This window comes from Excalfactoria chinensis, chromosome 1 (genome assembly GCF_039878825.1).
Source record: "Excalfactoria chinensis isolate bCotChi1 chromosome 1, bCotChi1.hap2, whole genome shotgun sequence".
In the NCBI taxonomy this organism is placed as follows: Eukaryota; Metazoa; Chordata; class Aves; order Galliformes; family Phasianidae; genus Excalfactoria; species Excalfactoria chinensis.
This window is the reverse complement of record NC_092825.1, coordinates 40,799,133-40,819,051: the sequence shown is the minus strand read 5'-3', so window position 1 is coordinate 40,819,051 and position 19,919 is coordinate 40,799,133.

The window sequence follows — 19,919 nt, the reverse complement described above, 5'->3', positions numbered from 1 at the left end:
GACTGATAAGAAGATCCTTTAATAATGGGGTTACAGAGTACTGCACAGTCCTGGGGCGACTACCAAGAAAGAACTGCTGAGCACATGCTAATCCAATTCACAGAAAATAATCATCTTTTAGTGAGAATAAGTAGGCCAGTATGTTAGGCAGCTGGGTATCAATAAATTCCCACTGTCTGTTTGCACCAGCTGGTAAATCTCTCAGTTCAGAGAGTTGGCTAGCCTGGGTCTTTTCTGGGTGTGTTAAGATAATCTGTATTTCTGAGAATCAAGATCTGTCTGTGTTTGGCTTCCAGCCAGAAGCCAAGTTATAACATAGTGGAAGCTTGCATTTGGGTTTGCAACAGACTTTTTGTATCAAGTTATTGGAGGTTGCACTGGAAAGGAAGATGATACGTTGGGGGATAAAGACAAGGTGAAGTCTGAACAGTCCAACAAACCAAATACAACCATGATAAACTCTGTGTAATCTGCCAATGTAGCCATAGGATCAGGAAAGCTAGAAGACAAATGTATGTAAAATGTAACAGATCTAAATGTGAAAAAAGTGCTGGAAGGCATCTCAGATTTCTCTCTCTCCCTCTTTCTCCCTCTCTCTCACTCTCTCTTTTTTCTTTTCTTTTCTTTTCTTTTCTTTTCTTTTCTTTTCTTTTCTTTTCTTTTCTTTTCTTTTCTTTTCTTTTCTTTTCTTTTCTTTTCTTTTCTTTTCTTTTCTTTTCTTTTCTTTTCTTTTCTTTTCTTTTCTTTTCTTTTCTTTTCAGAAAATAATTTAGGTGGTCTCCATGTGACTCCACCACTATGCTGGGGATGTATTTTGTAGTTGGCTAGGGACTGCCATCTGTTGGTCGTAATTAATAATGTTGAAGAACGTTCTGAATCTACTTTAAAAACAAAACAAACAAACAAACAAACAAAAAACCCAAAATAACAACAACAAAAACGAGCCCAAATGAAAACACATGTAAGTTTTTGAACAACACTACGGCATGGGTTTCAGCTAACTGGCAATTTACAGTTGAGATTATATTTTTGACATACTATTCTAGAGTTATCATAACATCACCTTGAAGGCTTTCTTTTTCATGCAGTGATACATGTTTAGAAAATTTCAGAATTACTCTATAGAACTATTGGAAATTTAAGGTGAATTTTTTGGGATTCATAAAGTTAAGGTATGCTTGTCCCTCCCTCCCTCCCTCCCTCCCTCCCTCCCTCCCTCCCTTCATTTCTTTCTGAAAAGGAGCACAAATTTTGCTTGCTACCAGAGTCTCATCACTGACTTACTGAAGAATGTCTCTCAGTTTTGGACCGTCATGGGGCTTCAGCTAAGAGCAGGAGAGACACCACAACCTCATGCCATGGGTATCTGCCTCATTTAGGCACATCTGCTTGGACACATCAACAGGTTCTGGGTTCCTCCTTCCCTGGTTGCAAGGACACAGAAGCCCTCTTAAGAGAGAGGAAGAGTCCTTCAGAAGACAAATATTTTCTTCCCAATTTGAAGTAAAAACAATTCAATTTTGAATAAACTACTATGAAACTGTTACGAGTTATAGCTAATGCTTTATGTTTAACAAAGCAACTGAGAAACTAGAAACAAATGCCTACTGTCAATGGAGAGCTCTCTTTACAGTTCAGGGCACAGTATAAATAGGACTGAAGAATAGAAAATATTTTGTTCGTCCAACTACACCTTCTAGAAAAACCTATGCTTGCTATATGTTAGAAAGTATTATTAATATCAATAAACTAAAAAGCTTCTCCTTGTATATTTCAAGTAGTGTGTCAAACTGGTAATATTAATTCTAACAGAAGCTCTGGCATTGAAAAACTTCCTCATGTTAAGTAAGACAGAAATATTTTAGAAATTAATATGTTTTGGTCTGAATACCAGAAAATGTTTTCATTTTAAATAAAATATAATAAATATATATAAAAATGTAGTAAATATATAGTTAAAATAGACTTGCAAATATTTTTCCATTTTTTTTCTTTTAACATTTACTTATTATTACTACATATGTAACATTTACTTATTAACGTATATATTTACTTATTTACTTATAAATAAAACATGAAGTGATAGTGATTTAAAACATTTTACATCGTCTCACTTAAGAAAAGTTTTCACAACACTGATTCATGATAAATGCTCTGTATGCTTATATTGACCTAAGAAGGCACAAATTTATGCAGTTACAGCAAAAGCTCAGAGTCTGAACAACCACCACATCTTAAAAGTAACCTATGCAGGAGGTGAATTTTGACTTCCGTGCATGTAAATTTTGTTGCTGGAAGAAACTTTCTTTATTATGACCACCAGAAGGCCTCCTTGTACTGTGAAAAGCTGCAGCAGCAAAGTCATTACATTTTCTCTCCACTGTATTTACTGATCACAGTTTAAAGAAATGTGGCTTAGGAAGCTGCTAAGTTTTATAATGTTGTTCCTTGGGACAACATGCAATTTTGATTTTAGATTTAAAATGTTTTATTAAGAGCTTTTCTTAGTCCTCTCACCTCTACTGAATGTCTTTTTATTCAGGTTGTTAATTATGATCAGGGTCAGGATTTTTCTCCTTGCATCTCTTGTATTGTTAGTCTTCCCAAACAGGCTCGGATGCTTGCACCATACTTAGGGTGACAAAAATCTTGAATTCTCTCACATCATGACCTGCAGTTCATAGCATCCATTTAATAGCACTATATGAAGATGAAAAACTTCAGATAATTCGCTGAAGCAGTGTATTGGAGGTAGCACCAGTTCTTTGTAGTATTTGAATTTTTAATGAAAGGCATTTTCATTTGATTGTTTGTGCGTAAATGGGCACTATAATTAAGAAGGTGGCAAGATTTAACCTCTAAGTAAACAAAACACATTTGTCTCATTTAGAGTTATTGTTTCAGATAACTATAGAACTACTAAAAACTTTTTGCAGTTCTCATTCTTAGGGAATTCCTGCCATTTCAAAAATCACAGAAACACAGAATCACAGAATTGTAGGGGTTGGAAGGGACCTCTAGAGATCATCGAGTCCAACCCCCCTGCCAAAGCAGGCTCCCTACACCACGTCGCACAGGTAGGCGTCCAGGCGGGTCTTGAATATCTCCAGAGAAGGAGACTCCACCACCTCCCTGGGCAGCCTGTTCCAGTGCTCCATCACCCTCACTGTAAAGAAGTTCTTGCGCACATTCGTGTGGAAATTCCTATGCTTAAGTTTCAGCCTAGGACCCCTAGTCCTGTCCCTATGCACTACTGAAAAGAGACCAGAAATAGCCTATAATGAAAACAATATTAAAGTAAAAAGGGAAATTGATTATTTTCCACCTAAAAAGTGACTGACTGCAAGGATCTTTCATCTTTCAAGCTCTAACATTTAAAACAAATCAAAGATGTGCATTCTCAATATTTTCTTGTAGTTCAAGACACCTTCATTTATAATTTACCAATGTTTTTTAATAACTGTGGTCAAATTTAAACTGCATTGTCAAATATATCTCAAATAAGTTTAATTTTTGTTTTTCTTATTTATAAAAATATATCTTTTTTTAAAGCATGTTAAACTGTTGCTGTTATATATTAATCATTTTCTGTTACTGTGAGCTAGAGGGCTTGCAGTTCAAAGTTGTCTATACATAAGGATTTCCAAATTTCAAAACTTTTAAAATGTGTCACATATGTGAATGCTTTTCCATTTCAAATTTGCCTTAGTTCTGGACATAACCAAATTAAGTGCTGTCTAATTCTGTAGTTTTTGGATATTCTGAATGCCTTCGAAACTCTGGTACTCAGTCATCCCCAGAGTAAATGTCACATTGCAGGAGTCAGACACTGTGGCAAATTACAGAGACAAAAAAGAAGTGATTTGGGTAGTCTTCATTTTCAGGTTTCCTAAAATGTGTCTCTGATTTTATAGCTTAAAACAGAGACATTTACATTCAGTGGACTCTTTAAAATGTGAAACTCTACCCCTGTACTTAATTTAGCCCTTCTCTAAAGTACAAGTAATTGATTTAAGACTCTGCAGTGTTAGCATCAATATGTATTTGTATTATTTTTAAAGATTGCTGTTGTCTTATTTACTGAGACTGTTTGTTCCTTGTACTGGGGAAAAAAAAAAAACAACAAATAAATAAAAAATGGACAGATAGATAGGCTAGGATTTGTTATATTCCATGGTTTGGTGTTTCATCACAGTGTTCTGAAATTGTGTGAGATGCAGGATACATAAATGGTAATTTTAACATCATATTATTGTGCAGTGAATTTCAAAATATTTTTTTCTTTTTTTCTTTTTCTTCTTATGAATTGTTTCTAATGAAATATCTTTAAATGTTAGGTCAATTTTCATGTTATTAGAATTGCTTAAAATAATATTTTGTAGATTTATTTGTTCAAAGAACATACAATCATACTTTTATTTCAACCAGAGATAAAGTGTGCAATTGGATATATGTTCAAAAACTGAATAGTCATTTCAAAATATGTGCTGTGAACTTTATGTAACTCTTCAATGCTTGCTGATGATAAGCCAGACAATTTTGTGAAAATGATTAGAGTTTGATTTTGCTGCTTGAAACTGGTTTCACCACTTCAACTTAAAACCAGTGATAAAAGAACTGCCCAGTTATGTCTGACATAACTAAGCAAATAGCATCAATGATTCAACCAAGTGAAACAGTAAGTTCAAATTATTTTCTCCCACATACAAATCTATATCAATCACCTGCTCCATTCTCATCTATCACCTATTTTCAGTGTAAGCACTATTCAGGTACCACACATCTAAAAGACAACTTTTAAACCCTAATTTAAGTCTAGATGCAGCAAAAGGCTGTATCAGAACATTTTAGCAAATGATGAGCCTACTCTTTCAGCCTGGAGAAATAAAGACTGAGAAGGGATCTTATTGACTCTTTACAAATATCTGAAGTGTGGGCATGAAGTGGATGGGACAAGGCTGTTTTCAGTGATACCCAGTGGCTGAACAAGAGACAATGGGCACAAACTGGAGCACAAAAAGTTCCATCTGAAAATGAGAGAAAACTACTTTGAGAATGATGGAGCACTGGAACAGTGATGAGCCTCCTTCTATAGAGATACTCAAAATCCACCTGGATGCTTCCTTGTGCAACCTACTGTAGGGAACCAGAGCAGAGGGGTTGGACTGGATGATCTTCAGAGGTCCTTTCTAACCTCTGTGACTCTGTGATTCTATGAATTTGTGATTCTGTTGTTCTGTTTCATCTTGCTTCTGTGGGCATTATCCTCTTACAGCTTCTGCTCGGTTTTGTTTATCATGATTAACCACCACTTTAAAAATGAAAACTATGGTCTAGCTTATCACTCTTGAAAGATTATCAGCCTCTCTATGTAGTAATTACAGGCTCTGTAGTCCAGGTTATGCTTCACAGAGAGCAAAATATCTCCTCCAATCAGGACCAGACATCTCTGTTCACCAGGATAGCATTTTGATGGCAAAGGAGGTTCTAATAACAGATACTTGTACTACCTGAACAGTATGGGAATAAGTAATCCCACTGGGCTGTTCTCAACATAGTTGTAGGTTGTATTTGTGAACCTAAGTATCTTCTGTAATTTCTCATCACCTCAGTTTCCCTAGGGTAGAAGGGGTAGTATTCATTAACATTTGAAAAGTGTTAAGAGATTTTGATATGGAAAGCAATGCATGAGAGCAGATCAAAGAAAACTCTACCAATACTGATAAAAAGGAGAACACCACAGCTCAAGCTATAGCCTTAAGTACACTATTAGCCTAACCTCAGTGAAATTTATCTGCATGACTGGAGGTTGCAAAAGATGCCCAAGGACATGGGTAAGCTCTTTAGGATCTGATGGGTGTTTTCAAAGTTTCCTCAGGCATCCTCTTACTTCAGTGGGAATCATCAGTGTTTATGACCTGGCAGGACTGGTTTGTAGACATACAGTGTGCTTGTAATCTTATTTAGTATCTGTTTAAACAAAGCATCTGATATAGAAGGAATGAACTAGAATAACTTTTATGTGTAAGAAACTAGCTAAAAGGAAAAGTGGATGATGAAACTACTTTTTTTGAGGTAGTTTGTAATTTATAGTATTAGATATATACTAATACAAGGAGCACCATAAGCATGCCTAGACTACATAAAAGTATCATAATATAATCTTATTCTTAACACTCTAATGCAAATGGATATATAAGTAAACATTCTTAAAAAAAAAAACACCAGATAATTCTACTTGTCCCTTAGCCTTTTTAGGAATATAGTCCATGGTTTCATCCCTTACAGGGGAGGAGAAAAGAGGAAGGAACAGTCAGGACATTTAACAGAAGAAAGTCCTTCTCTGACCTAAGTCTTAACAAACTGCTATTTTTAGCTTTCCCACAGCAAATGACAAATACTTTATCCTGTGACATAAGCCATTGTTTAAAAGGAAACCTAAACTGACTGTGACACTTTTCTTCTTGAGTAACAGCATTGGCCAGAAAACCTCAGGTATTTAAAGCATCTCATTATGTCATTCTTCCTAAAGGTTGTGACAAAAGTACAATGATGTACCCTTACACATTCTTTATCCTCAGGCTGAACTTGTGAGACATAACAGCTATCCAAACAATTGATTAATGTAGACACTAAGTCAAATTCTGACTTTGCCTGGATGTGACCAAGCATAATAATTTTAATTTCAGCTTTGCTATCTCACACATTTATTTCTGTATGCAACAGAATTACCCTAATTATCTGGGGTTCCTATCATTTTCCTTCTCCCCTCCTCCCCCACCCACCCCAATTGGAATAAGCACTAAAAAGTTAATCCGGAGGCCTAAGCACCTCAGTTATAAATCAACAAACAAATGCTGCAGACTAGCCCTCGGAACTCACAGATGTTCCTGCACACAAATCCATCCACAATGAGCTTGGCTCCCCATCTGCCCCTGCTATGCATTTTCCCTTCTGCAGCTGATTATGCACTATATACACTGGACTGCAAGCCTTGATAGCTGACAAAACAGAAATCATTCAGATGGGCCTCTATTGAAAACAGAAGGCCTATAGTAGAGAATGCCATCATATTACTACAGCTCAGATCTTGCAGGATTGCTCATTAATACTTGTCAGTGAGAGTTCAGAGGGTATTGTCGTTGCAAAGTAATTCGGGGATTAAGCTTGGGAAATTTCCAACAACACTAAGGGAAATTACAAATACTCTGTTAACTTGAAAACAAGGAAAGACTCTTCCAGGGCTTGTATCTCTTTAGAAATGTCCTCCAAGTTCAAGGCCCATCTTCCAAACACTGTTACTTCTCACATCTGTTCTGTGCATCTCTCTTCTTTTTACCCTGCCTATATCTTCTATAGTTCTACTGAGTTTCTTGTAATTCCACTGAGAATAGACACTATCCTTAATATATATTTTTCTTGTTACTTTTCAGTTCTCATTCTCTCCCAGACACCTTTATATTAGTGCTTTGTTCTTCTTTATTCTGCCTGTGTTAATATTCATATTCTTTATTGTTTGTTATAAACCATTCAGTTCCTGTCTCTAGCTAGAAACTGTAGCCATCTTACCATCATTCCTTCTCCTAGTGTTCCCAGGAAAAAAATATTCTGTTCTTGTACCTATTGGTGTACACTGTCTCTGCCCTCCCACTCTCCAATTCCACTCCTGTCTGGAAGCCAAGAGCTCTTCAGCAAGCATTTTAGGTGAACAAAAATCACAGATATGTATGTGAGCTCAACCATAGCATCAGGACTAAACTGGTAGGTAGAATTTTATTGTAGAATCATGGAATGACAGACTCACTAAGGCTGGAAAAGACATTTAAGATCATCCAGTCCAGCCTTCAACCTACCACCACTATTTCCCCACTAAATCATATTCACTAGTACAACACCTAAGTGTTTCTTGAACACCTTCAAGGATGATGTCTTGATCACCTCTCTGGGCAGCCCATTCCAGCACCTGATCACTCTTATGGAAAATTATTTTTTTTTTCTAATTTTTATACACCAAAAGACATTAAATAGAATGAAATTTAAGTGCCTACATTAAAAAAAGAAAAAAAAAAAAAGTATTTTTGAAAACTTATTGGCTGCCACATAAACCTAAAGACATTTCAACATGTCACTCTGTCAGATTTTCCAGACTCGAAGTTCTGCAGGTCAGTGCCTCGTTGGTACTTAAGCCTGATTTTAAGTTCTAAGAAAGGCAAGTTATCAGCACATTTATCAGTCCAGATTTCACAAAACAGAGAAACATGCCCTTTATTCTGAAATGCTCAAAATATTCCCAGAATTCAGGCAAAAAATCATACATTAGAAGGCTCATACTTAATTCCATCTTTTGAGAAATTCAAGCTAATATTTCCTACTTCTCAGGAAGAAGTAGATGATAGGCCTTGCTGGTGTGAGCCCATGGAAGTTAATAGTGTGTGTTTCAGATCTAGTGTTAGAATTGTAGGAGTTTTAGAAAAGGTTGAAGATGTGGATCTCCCTCCATCTTTACATCTGCACATTGAAAAACTTTGTTACTGCATGATTTAGATAGCAGTGGGGTTTCCCAAGTATGAGAAGTAGTTTTCCCAGTTGCCTGTTCCTCTCTGAATTACTATTTTGCTACATACGTAAAAATAGCTAATTCCAAGAATATCTTGTTGCCTTTTGGATGGGGCCTTTTAGAGTTATTTTTTCCATTGTCTTTCTCCTCAAGACCTGAATTTCAGTAAAGCTGGCTTACAGATTTACTGAGAAAATAATCACAAACAATGATTCTCATATAAGGATCCCAGTGCAGCCCTACGCTCACAAGTGCATTTATACAGTGTATTTACACAGTATTTACCTTGAGTATTTCTTTTCTATGTTTTGGCAGGATTTTAAACTGAGCCTGACTTAATTATTATATTTTTTTCTTTTTTGCCCTTATCATTCCAACCCTTTGTATATGCTGTCAGTAAAACTACAGGTCCCAACACTGCTGTGATTAGGAGGCAGGATATCTCAATTTGATTATGACTGCATAGATGGGCTGAGGACAGAAATTCTGTGCCCAGACAAATATGTCTTAAAAGCAGTAGTGGATAATTTTCATGTATTTTAAAAAATGTTGAAGTTGACTTTTAGCCATACTGCAGTTCACCATGCAATAGAGAATAAAAAGATTGTAGCAGAGAAAGACTAGGATTTTTTATTATTATTACTTTTTTTAAATATGTGGTTTTAGTACTACGTATTTGTACCCAATGTTGTGGTTAAACTTGTAAACCCAGCAAGGTCAAATTTGAAATTCAGAATAGAGATGAACTTGTTTTTGTTGAGTCCAATTTGTGGCAACAGCAGTTTTATCAGCAGGGTGTAGTAACTATGGCAGAGGACTGTCAAACTGCCAGTTGAATCTATGGGAAACCTATTATCAAATGGAGTGATTGTTATTATTACAGTCCTATCATTTTGGTTTTGCAGAAATATTCTTTTAGAAACATGATAAAGTAATTGACGGATGCAAGGCACAATGAAATAGCTTGATGGTGTACCACTTCAATAGACCCTCCACTTCCTTCCTTGCCTTAGCGTGTAAAAATGATTGAGAAGACTCAAGAAAAAAGGCAAGGCTTTGTAGAAAAGTCAAGGCTCCTTAGAAAAACTGAACTCTGGAAGTACTGAGAGACTGAAAAATATCTGATAAAATTCTGCATCTATAATATGAACTTAACCTGATGAATAGAAGAGGAATCTTTCTACAAAACTGATAAAGTTGCAACAAACAAAACTACAAGAAAACAGCAGGGAAGATGTAGAAGGAAAAGATTGTGGACCAGAGAAATGGAGAAAGAATGATTCCCATAAAACATTTAGAAATACTATACAAGTGAGAAAAGGAAATAAAGATTATATGTTGGAACAGCTGGTCCCAGTAGATCAGTCATAATTTCTGTGTTCACAGTGGCTTGCTAATGCCACACACATGCGTTGCCCACAGAAAGTTCATTCCAATTCCTGCCCAAGGTCACTTCCTTGTGATTGCACAAGAGGCAGAAATATTTTGCTTTCTGGTATTCTCCTTTTGGCAAGCAACTTCCTTCATAGCAGCTTTGAAAATATCACACAGTGAAGAATGTACATAACAGATGCCACAGAAGAGCACTGAGTACCATGAGCTTTGTGAACCATTCCTTCCTCTAGGCTTCTGCACTGCATGTAATTGAGGGGAAAGAGCGAGAAGGGAGTAGATATGTCCCTCCCACCTCTTTCCCCAATCTGGTTTTCTAAATTTCTCCAAATGCCACTGTTTGCAATGTATGTATAAATCTGCATAAAGTATGTCAATAACTGCATATAAAAATCAGCAACTGTCTATCTCATCTTGCATGATGTCTACAGATAAAGACAGAAAAGCATCTTATTTATTAGTGTGAATGTTACCCCTTGAACTGTCAGAATTTTCTAGTTCAATTTAAAGGCAATTTGTAGCTGAACCTTCTGAAATACTCTCTAAGATTTTCTTTCTGTAAGTCACATTACATGTTGCTAGCAGAAATTTTCCATTCATTAAAAGCCTGAAGCAGGAAAAATTGTTCTCTTGGAGTCTTCTTTCAGCTTAGGAAGACCATGTCATTTTCTAAAATTAGACTGCAATTTCATGTCAATATAAACAAAAGGGGCAAGGTCCAAAGTAGCATCTGTATCCTTCTCTCTTTCTTCCTGATTTATTTATCTAAATACTTCTTATAGCTGTAGTGCAGTCATTTTAGTTGATTATCTGCCTTTAGATATACCTTACCTCTATCTCCCTCAGACACTTCCTGTGCTGCAAAGATATACAGCTCTTTCTGGATAGTCAATTTACTGCCATTACAGTAAGCACGTCAATCTTTCAGTATTAAATCCTGTAGCTAAATTGTAGGTCTTGTCAGAGATTTTGAAGCTTTGTTACTGATGCATTCAGATGGAGGATCCGGCTTTAGCTGAAGATTTCTCCCTCTGTTATTATTTAGTTTGAGGCTCCTTCTTGTGCTTTAGAGCATGCCAGGTAGGTTAAAGTTCATCAAAAAACAGCAGAAAAAAAGATACATTGTCAGCTTTCCCACACTGCACTGCTAGTACGTAGGCATGGTAGGGCACATATACCAAATGTTCCCATTCTTCTATTGTAGAGATTGAGAAGCATGAGCAATCATATTCTTCCCCATCCATCTGTTAAACCTCATTTACCTCCTAAAAAGAAGTACTTCTACTGAAATGGGTCATAATACTCATAAATAATGTACAAGTACAGATAGCGCATAAAAGCAATTTCTTGCGCTTTGGGAAAATGGCTTTGGTTCAGGATTTAAATTGCTGGGAATCGCGAAAGTTCACTTCTAGTCAAGTTGTTTTTTTTTTTTTTTTTTTTTTTTTTAAGTTTATTCTATTTTGTATTACATTTGAATGACAGACACATAGGGCTTGAAGGGATGTGCTTGGATTCAAAGTGCTTCAGGTCATATTAACCATTTGAACCACTCCCTGTCCCCCAGACTAGGATAAAAGGTTAGATATGGATAGGATCAGAAACTGATAATCAAAGAGAAGTACAACAGAATCATGTGATCTTGGTTACTAAATTTAGTTAGACAGCAATGCTGAGAATATAGGCAGAGTCAGGGAGAAGGTCCAACTTGATTCATGTAGGTGAAAAGGTGTGCACACAGTCCTCATAGTACACAGCTTTTAAGCATCAGTTGAGGTCAGAATACTTTTATACTTTTACACTCAGTTACCCCTTAGGGATAAAATACTGAAGAAGAAGGGAAAAAGAACATATGGGGTGCAGAAGTACTTCACGTACTGAGTGAGTGAAAAAAAAAAAAAGACCACACTGGTGATTGTGCAAGGTCAGTTTAGAATACTAAGAACAAGACCTGACAAGTGCAAGCTCACAGACCTTTGCCCCACAGTTTCCAGGCTCCATATCATGTTAACCACCATATACAAGGAGTGTGGCAGTAAGCTAAGCTTTTCCCTTTTTTCTTCCTCACTACTTAAAAAAAACCTTTCTTTTCCATTTGAAAGAATTAACAGAAACAGCAGTAAAGCTTTGCCAAAGACAGGCTGGCTCCTGAATCAGAGGAGTAGGAAAGATAAGGTGACCTTGCTTGAGAAGAGCAAGGCATCTATCTGAGTGAATGACTGAAAGGGAAATCTCATCAGACTAAGCAAAAAACCTGGATATTTATGGCTAGTGTGCCTCTTGAACTCTTCATCTTGACCCACCCCCACATACAAAGATTGACCTCTAGATTTAGTGAAAAACAATATTGCATAATAGCATAATAACAATGTGTTGTCAAGTGTCCCAGTCAATTAAGCCCAATGTTTGCAGTTCCCCTGGTAACCTAATCCTAGGGTGTGTGGATGTTTCATCTCTTTCTCTGCTGCTAAATAAAGACAAGAAACAAGCTTGAGCATTGACCTGATGATGATCCACTTTGTTTTAACCACCAGCATGCTTCCAGACTGCTTTGATTTATGCCATTTCTCAGGGAAGCAGTGCCTAAGCCAGGCTGGAAGGATAGCCCACAAGGGGACCCGTTCTAATAGGCAGTATAGACACCACGACACCACATTTTGTTCCTGCCAAACTCACAGTCTTCCAGCATCATTCCAGGTTTGTATCCCCAACATCAACCCATCCTCCACTCTAGAGCAGGCAATGAACCCTCCCTTAATGTATCAAAACACAGTCCTGATGAGATCCCAGCATAAATCTCTGGTTATTTCAGGTTCTTTATACTGGAAAAAACAAACAAACATGTATTTGTCATGGTTTTGTAATCTTTGTTATTGGTATTCTACACCATGATATCATGTGGAGCACAGAGAAGAAGGACTACACATCCCAGAGGGCCTCACAGTCAGAGAGGAGAATATGTCGTGGAACTGACGCTCACTTTCTTTCTCTCTCAGTGTCTGGCAGAGAATGTGGGTGTGCTTTCAAGCCGTGCACCTTCAGTTTCAAAGTAGACATCACAGTCTTCATAAAACTCTCTCTCTTATTTTACTTCATTTATTACCCTCAGTTTCAATTTGATTGTATTATATTGTGTTATCTTGCATTCTGATATCATAGTAAAATAAATTTTCCTCCTTAGAATCACAGAATCACAGAATTGTAGGGGTTGGAAGGGACCTCTAGAGATCATCGAGGCCAACCCCCCTGCCAAGGCAGGCTCCCTACACCACGTCGCACAGGTAGGTGTCCAGGCGGGTCTTGAATATCTCCAGAGAAGGAGACTCCACCACCTCCCTGGGCAGCCTGTTCCTGTGCTCCGTCACCCTCACTGTAAAGAAGTTCTTGTGCACATTCGTGTGGAACTTCCTATGCTGAAGTTTCTGCCCATTGCCCCTAGTCCTGTCCCTATGCACTACTGAAAACAGACCAGCCTCGCCACTATGGCTCCCACACTTCAGGTATTTATAAACCTAGATCAAGTCCCCTCTCAGCCTTCTTTTCTCAAGTCTAAACAGACCCAGTTCCCTAAGTCTCTCCTCGTAGGGGAGATGCTCCAGGCCCTTCACCAACCTTGTGGCCCTCCGCTGGACTCTTTCCAAGAGATCCCTGTCTTTTTTGTACTGGGGAGCCCAGAACTGGACACAGTAGACCGTTGTCACTGCTCTGTTTGTTACCTTAAGCCCAGCTCCCATCTCCCTACCCCTTCCCATTTTTGAATTCAGGGGTCCCATGGGCCTACTGCCCCCTGTCACAGACATAGATTGATCTAGATAACTCTGTGACAATATTGCAGAACATAATGATGTTTCAGCCTTAGAAGAACACGTTTCAAGGCTTAGAGATCAAACTTTATGTATTGTAACTGGCTGGGTGACTTGCTATCAGGGTCAGAAAATTGTTAACAAGTCTTTTAGCAACAGAATGATCAGACTTCTGCAGAAAGCTCAACTGTTCCATGAAATATTATGGCAATAAAAATTCTAAACCACAGCTAAATTTCAACATAAAATAAGATATGGCAAAAAATGATCCTCTTCCATTATGCTACAGCAGCGCACCATGATTTTATCTGGAAATTACTAGGGAGCTCAAGGGGAGGAAACTAGCCAGTGATTTTTATCTTATCTCCATAGCCACCTGCAAGTAGTGCATGCAGGTCAGTGTGCTGACAGTTCGCTCACTTCTGTTTGAACAGATGGAGTAAGCAACAGATGAGTGTATTCCTCCAGTAATCCTGCCAGCACTACAGTTTCTGTAGACCTACTGTAGTGCCTTAAAATAAAGGTGGACTTAACTTAGATTGAGATGTGACTCAAAAAAAAAAACAAAAAAAACCCCAAAAAACGAACAAAAATAAACACTTATAACGCACACATATATAAAATATAAATCCCATGTGCTGCCTAAATGTCCCTATTTCCAAAACCTGTGCATTCTCTGATGCCTATACTATTTCATATCTTACTTTGGTCCACTGTGGACCAGAGATCTTAACTACTATTTTGAATGTGCCTTATATGTGAACTGGTACCTAAAGTATTTCAAGAAATTTCCAGCAAGAGTTCATGTTCCCTAGAACTCTGGCTTGGCTGAAACCTGGTATGTGGGGAGAAATCATAGCTCTCAGCACCCAGTCTTCCTCATCATAACACAGACCTAACCTTCGTAGTCCTCTGTGTACTCTTTACTATACTATGCATGGCCTTCCACTGCTATTATTATTAATGTTCTTGCTATTCTGGTAACTGCGCCTCGTTGGAAATGAGTTCAAATATGACAATGAGAATCAGGGACATTTGGGTGCATGCGAGCGCGTAAACACACATGCACGTACATACAAAAGTCATAAAATAGTTTTGATTGGAAGGGACATTATAAGATCATCTAGTTCTAACTTCCATGCTATAGGCAGGGACACCTCCCACTAGATCAGGTTGCCTAAAGACCCATCCAGCTTGGCCTTGAATGCTTCCAGGGAAGGGGTATCCACAACCTTGCTGAGCAGTCTTTTCTGGTGTCTCACCACCTTCACAGTAAAGAATTTCTTCCTAATATCTAGTCTAAATCTATCCTCTTTCAGTTTAAAACCATTTCCTATTGTTCTGTCTCTACACGTCCTTATAAAAACTCTCCCCACAGCTTTCCTGTAGACCCCTTTCAGGTACTGGAAGGCCTCTATAAGGTCTCTCTGGAGACTTCTCTTTATCAGACTGAAGAGTCCCAGCTCTCTCAAATCTACTTTGCTGACCCTCTTATGTGCAGAACCAGCAGCTGAAGGTCACACATCCTCAGTTCTCTTTCCAGTGCTATGTCAGGGAAACCAAGAATACTGAGCAAGGCATTATCTAAATGAACTAATAGGGAACGTACAAGAGAGACTCTTGTACTCATTCACACTCACTCCCTCAGCGAGAGTGGATTTTTTTTTTTTTTTTAATTTTTTTTTTTTAAATTGTAGCCATGACTGCTGAGACACATGCCAAAGCCTTCCAGGCTTTTGCCTCCATCCAACACAGTACTGAAAATGAGATTTCCTCTATATTCATACTCATGAACAAAGATTTGAATGCTGGTCTTCTGTCCTAGGCTCTATACACAGTGCTATAGGGGATCTCTGACAAGTGCTTTGCTGTTCAGTGTATTCTGTTCATTCATAGGATCCCTGAGTAGTCTTTGAGAGACAGGGAGGTAAATCCTTTTACATGTTATGTATACAGAATTGTTAACTCAAGTTCTTGATTAACAGTAAGGTAAAAATGAAAACCAGGAAATCAGAGATCAAGGGAGGGGCTCATCCCCTGCACAACTGAAAGCTGAGGCAGGATATATAGTTCATTTTTACCTAGACAGTTTAGGAACTGAGATATTAATTCAGCTTGATATTTGACCAAAATTTCCCAAAATACTACAGGAAATGGCTGATCAAAAGGAAGCCAGTTGTGGAGGATGAAATCTGCCCTTTTCAATGCATTTGTCACTTCTCAATGTGAGTGTGTTTTTCTGTCTCCTGTTTTAACTGGCAGCAGTGTAGAAATTTCATACTGCAGATTTAGGTATCTCTATCCTTTGTACGTATGCTCTTAAGTTCTTCTATGCAAGGCACTCAGTCATTTGGTGTTGTAACAGCCAGAAGTCTTCCTGAAGGTCAGTATTAAATACCACCATCTGCAGCTCCATCAGAGGTCATGATAGTGGGACATATCTACAGAGGAATTTCAGACCATCATGTATTTTTAAAAACAAGCCAAAGAAACAAGAGACCAAATCTACAGAAACTAAACATTGCATTGAAAATAGAATTCTTAACTTACTCAGGAAAGTCTAAGGTAAAACTAGCATACTGAGACAGAATGTGTCAGTACTTTCCTGCTGAAAATGTTCGGTTTTCTGATGGTATGGGAGGCATTTGTAATAGGGAAAGGTGCAATTCAATAATACATTTATTTTCTCTCCCTGAGACTCACCAGCACTTTCTAAAAAGAAAAAAAAGAAAAGTATAATCAAGTGTATTAATTACGAAGAAATGTTTAATATACTACAGTTTACCATCTGCTGCCAGTACCTCAATTACATTGAGTCTCTTATGTGCCTGCAGCCACAGGCATGTCAATACTACACACTGAGGAAAAAACAAATTCATGTCTTATTAAATTTGCAACTGTAGCCGCACCCATTTCACACCTGAACTTCTCATCCTCCAGGCAAATTTCACTTACACATTTTCAAGTAAAATGTTCTGTTCATTAGTTTCTTTCACTATTTAGGTGGTTAAGTATGCTGTTTCCTTCTCCTTTAAAAATTTTATCTCTATGTTCAATAGAAGATCATCAGATAATGAACCATAAACTCTTTCTATCTTCCATTCAGAGCTAAAATTGTAAGGATATAGCATATAAAGTAAAGCTCAGATTGCATTGTCATCTTGTTCATTTTTTTTTTTTTTTCTTTTTTTTGTCTCTGAAGAAAATATAGGACTTACCATTCAAGAGCTCCATGTATTAATTGTCATGTTTTCTTAGAGGTGAAAGCATCTGGCTTGTCTTTTTAATTATTTCATTTTTTGTTGTTCTCTGTGGCCAGGTGAATTTTTGCAACTGACATCTATTACTATTGGTAATGGTTTCCATACACAGAAGTGAGACCTAGCTCACCCAATACTACAGTTCTTGTGTGTAAGGAGGTGCTTATATTCATAGGAGAAAAGCACCAGTAAAAAATAAAATAAAATAAAATAAAATAAAATAAAATAAAATAAAATAAAATAAAATAAAATAAAATAAAATAAAATAAAATAAAGCCAGCTATCTTCAGATTCTTAAAGATCATAGTCATTTGTTTATTTGACTGATGGGATCTTGCTGCAACTTCCCATCAACTTGCTATCTGTTATTTAATGTGACGGAGAAAAACTTGAGTGAAGGACACTGCAGAAGACTTTCTCCTGCTTTCTAGGATATCCTGTCCAGGTAGCTTGAACACAGGTCTTGCTGGTTGAACATGCAAATTTACATCTCCTCAGGCAAAGGAAGGTGGTAAGTTCAAGTCTCCCACAATTCACTTGAGTTTTCTAATCATCTGGCTTCTGGATGGGAAGCAGGCAGCATCGCTGCACCTCCAGTTCTTGTGCAAGACCTGCCAGACAGACCTCCTCAGAGAAAACCTACATACTTCAGCAGTGTAGACAGGTAGACTGAAGAACATGTAATCTGTGGGGCTCAGCAAAGCTCAGGTACCTACTCTCTCAGTACTGTCATCAAGCACATTATCACAGAGACTTTCAGTGTGCAGGAGTATTACTAAGAAAAGTTTAAGCCCTTCATATTTTGGGATTCTTCTGAGAGAGATTATTTTAGTAGAGTTTTGGAATTGAAAGCACTCTTCTTAAGCATCTGCACACACAACTAGGTGACATGTGAGTACAGAATTCTAAAAAATTGGTGGTACATGTGATGGTCCTGGAAGGTAGTACCTTTTCTTCCTCTCCTTCTGAACAACACTAGTCATCCTAAGCAAAGCAGACCACTCAGCAAGTACTAGGTAGTATAATTCTGTAAATCTGCTTTGGAATACTCAAGAAAGGCAGTCACATATAGAGATCAGAATGTAGTTCAGGATCTGAAGAATTTCTATTCTACTGTACACACTTTGCAGGCTTCTATCAAGCCCCTTTTGTTTTTGAGTCAGTGCTTTTGGGTCGGAACTAAGAAGGCCACGTACGTTTACTCTTTGAGTGACTTAGTTCTCACATTTTCTCCAGTGTATAGTGAAGAAGATACTCAGTTCTTACCATGAGAGCTGATTTGAATGCTGTGAGTGTTAATTCATGTTTGAAAAATGCCATTTAATGCTAAATAATAATGTAAGCTACAATAGTCTAATGAGTTTCACTTTTTACATCACTGTCTTATTTGTAGTTAATTAGTCATCAATGTTCTCATGCTTCCCTTTCCTTTTCCCAAGACGTCATCATACAAAAAACTGTTTAAAGGCAAGAACTGCTTGCAGATCCTGAACAAACCAGGTAAGTGAATCAACAGTTCAGGTCTCTGCTATTCCCATTTGTTTGTAAGACTATCTGTATTCAATATGAAGTAAACTTTTCTTTTTGTCTGTGTTTCATGTCCAATGCACTTTGAAGCATAAACCAGAAGCACACTGCCTGAGCTAGTAGGAGGGGATAGAGGAAATCCTATACTGGTGAAACAATTACAGGAAACTGACACAGCCATTAAGATGTTGAGAAGTATCAGCCAAGAAGAAAGCAGTTTTGATGCAGTGCCAAGTTAGAGAAGGATATGGCTTGTACATACGGCTTGTACAACAACAACAAAATCCACCAGAAAATAAACATATAAAAAGGGCAAAAATAATTGTACTAATATTTAGCTGAAAATGAACTTGCAACTTTGAGACAGTCTGTTACCTATTCATCTACTTCAGTAGAAGTAAACAGAAAGGAATTTTCTCAAAACGGAGGATACTCTCAGAAGGAAAAGACCTGTGAAAGCTTTGTACCCACCTTCACCTGGCCTCATTATGAAAGTGAATGTGACTGATTTACAGTTCAGACCCTAACCAAGTGGTCCATTAGGAGCTTTTACCATCTGGCATAATTTCAACATGGAAGTCTCACTCATAATCTGGTCTCACAAATGGAAAGGCACATGTATTTATTTTCTCTACCTATAGATCGTTTTCTTGTTCTCACAAATTTTATTGAGCTAAAGAACCTTGAGGTTGCATTTGCTCAGAAGACCTCCATTTTAAAAGATAAAATCTTCATATTTATAAGTCATATTCCCTTTTGCACAGTTACTAATGCTGGTCTGAAAGTTTATCTTCCACCATTAGCAGTTCATCATATTCTACCACCTTGGGGCTTGTATGTGACAAGTCAACATTTACACCATCTCTCCAAAGTGACTGAATGTACATGACCCACAGCTGAGAGGTGAGGAGAATAAAAAAGACAGAAAGAATCTAGACACCATCAAAGTTAAAGCACAGTAGTTGACAACAGGAATATTGAGCCACTGGTCTCTGGTAAATCAACAGAATCTACTGTATGAGGACTGAAAATTATTTCTCACCAGCAGCAGAAGAAATATATTACAAAAGGTGTTGAGACTGAGAACTGCACAAAGGCCTGGAAAGCAACTGAAAAAAAAAAAAAAAAAATGAAAGTGAACGACTCTGGTTGAAGAAAAAGGAGAGAGATAAACAGATACACTTGGAGGCTTATTAATATGAAATTAGAAACTACTGTATGAAAAATAGGCGAGGTAAGAAGAAGAGAGACAAGTTTGTCAAAGAGCTGGGATGTGGGAGGGCCACTGAGACAAACTGCTCTAGAAAGCTGAGGAGGATGAAAGTAGAAAAATATAGCAAATATGCTGGATAGATCAGCAAGACAGCTAACAGACATGAA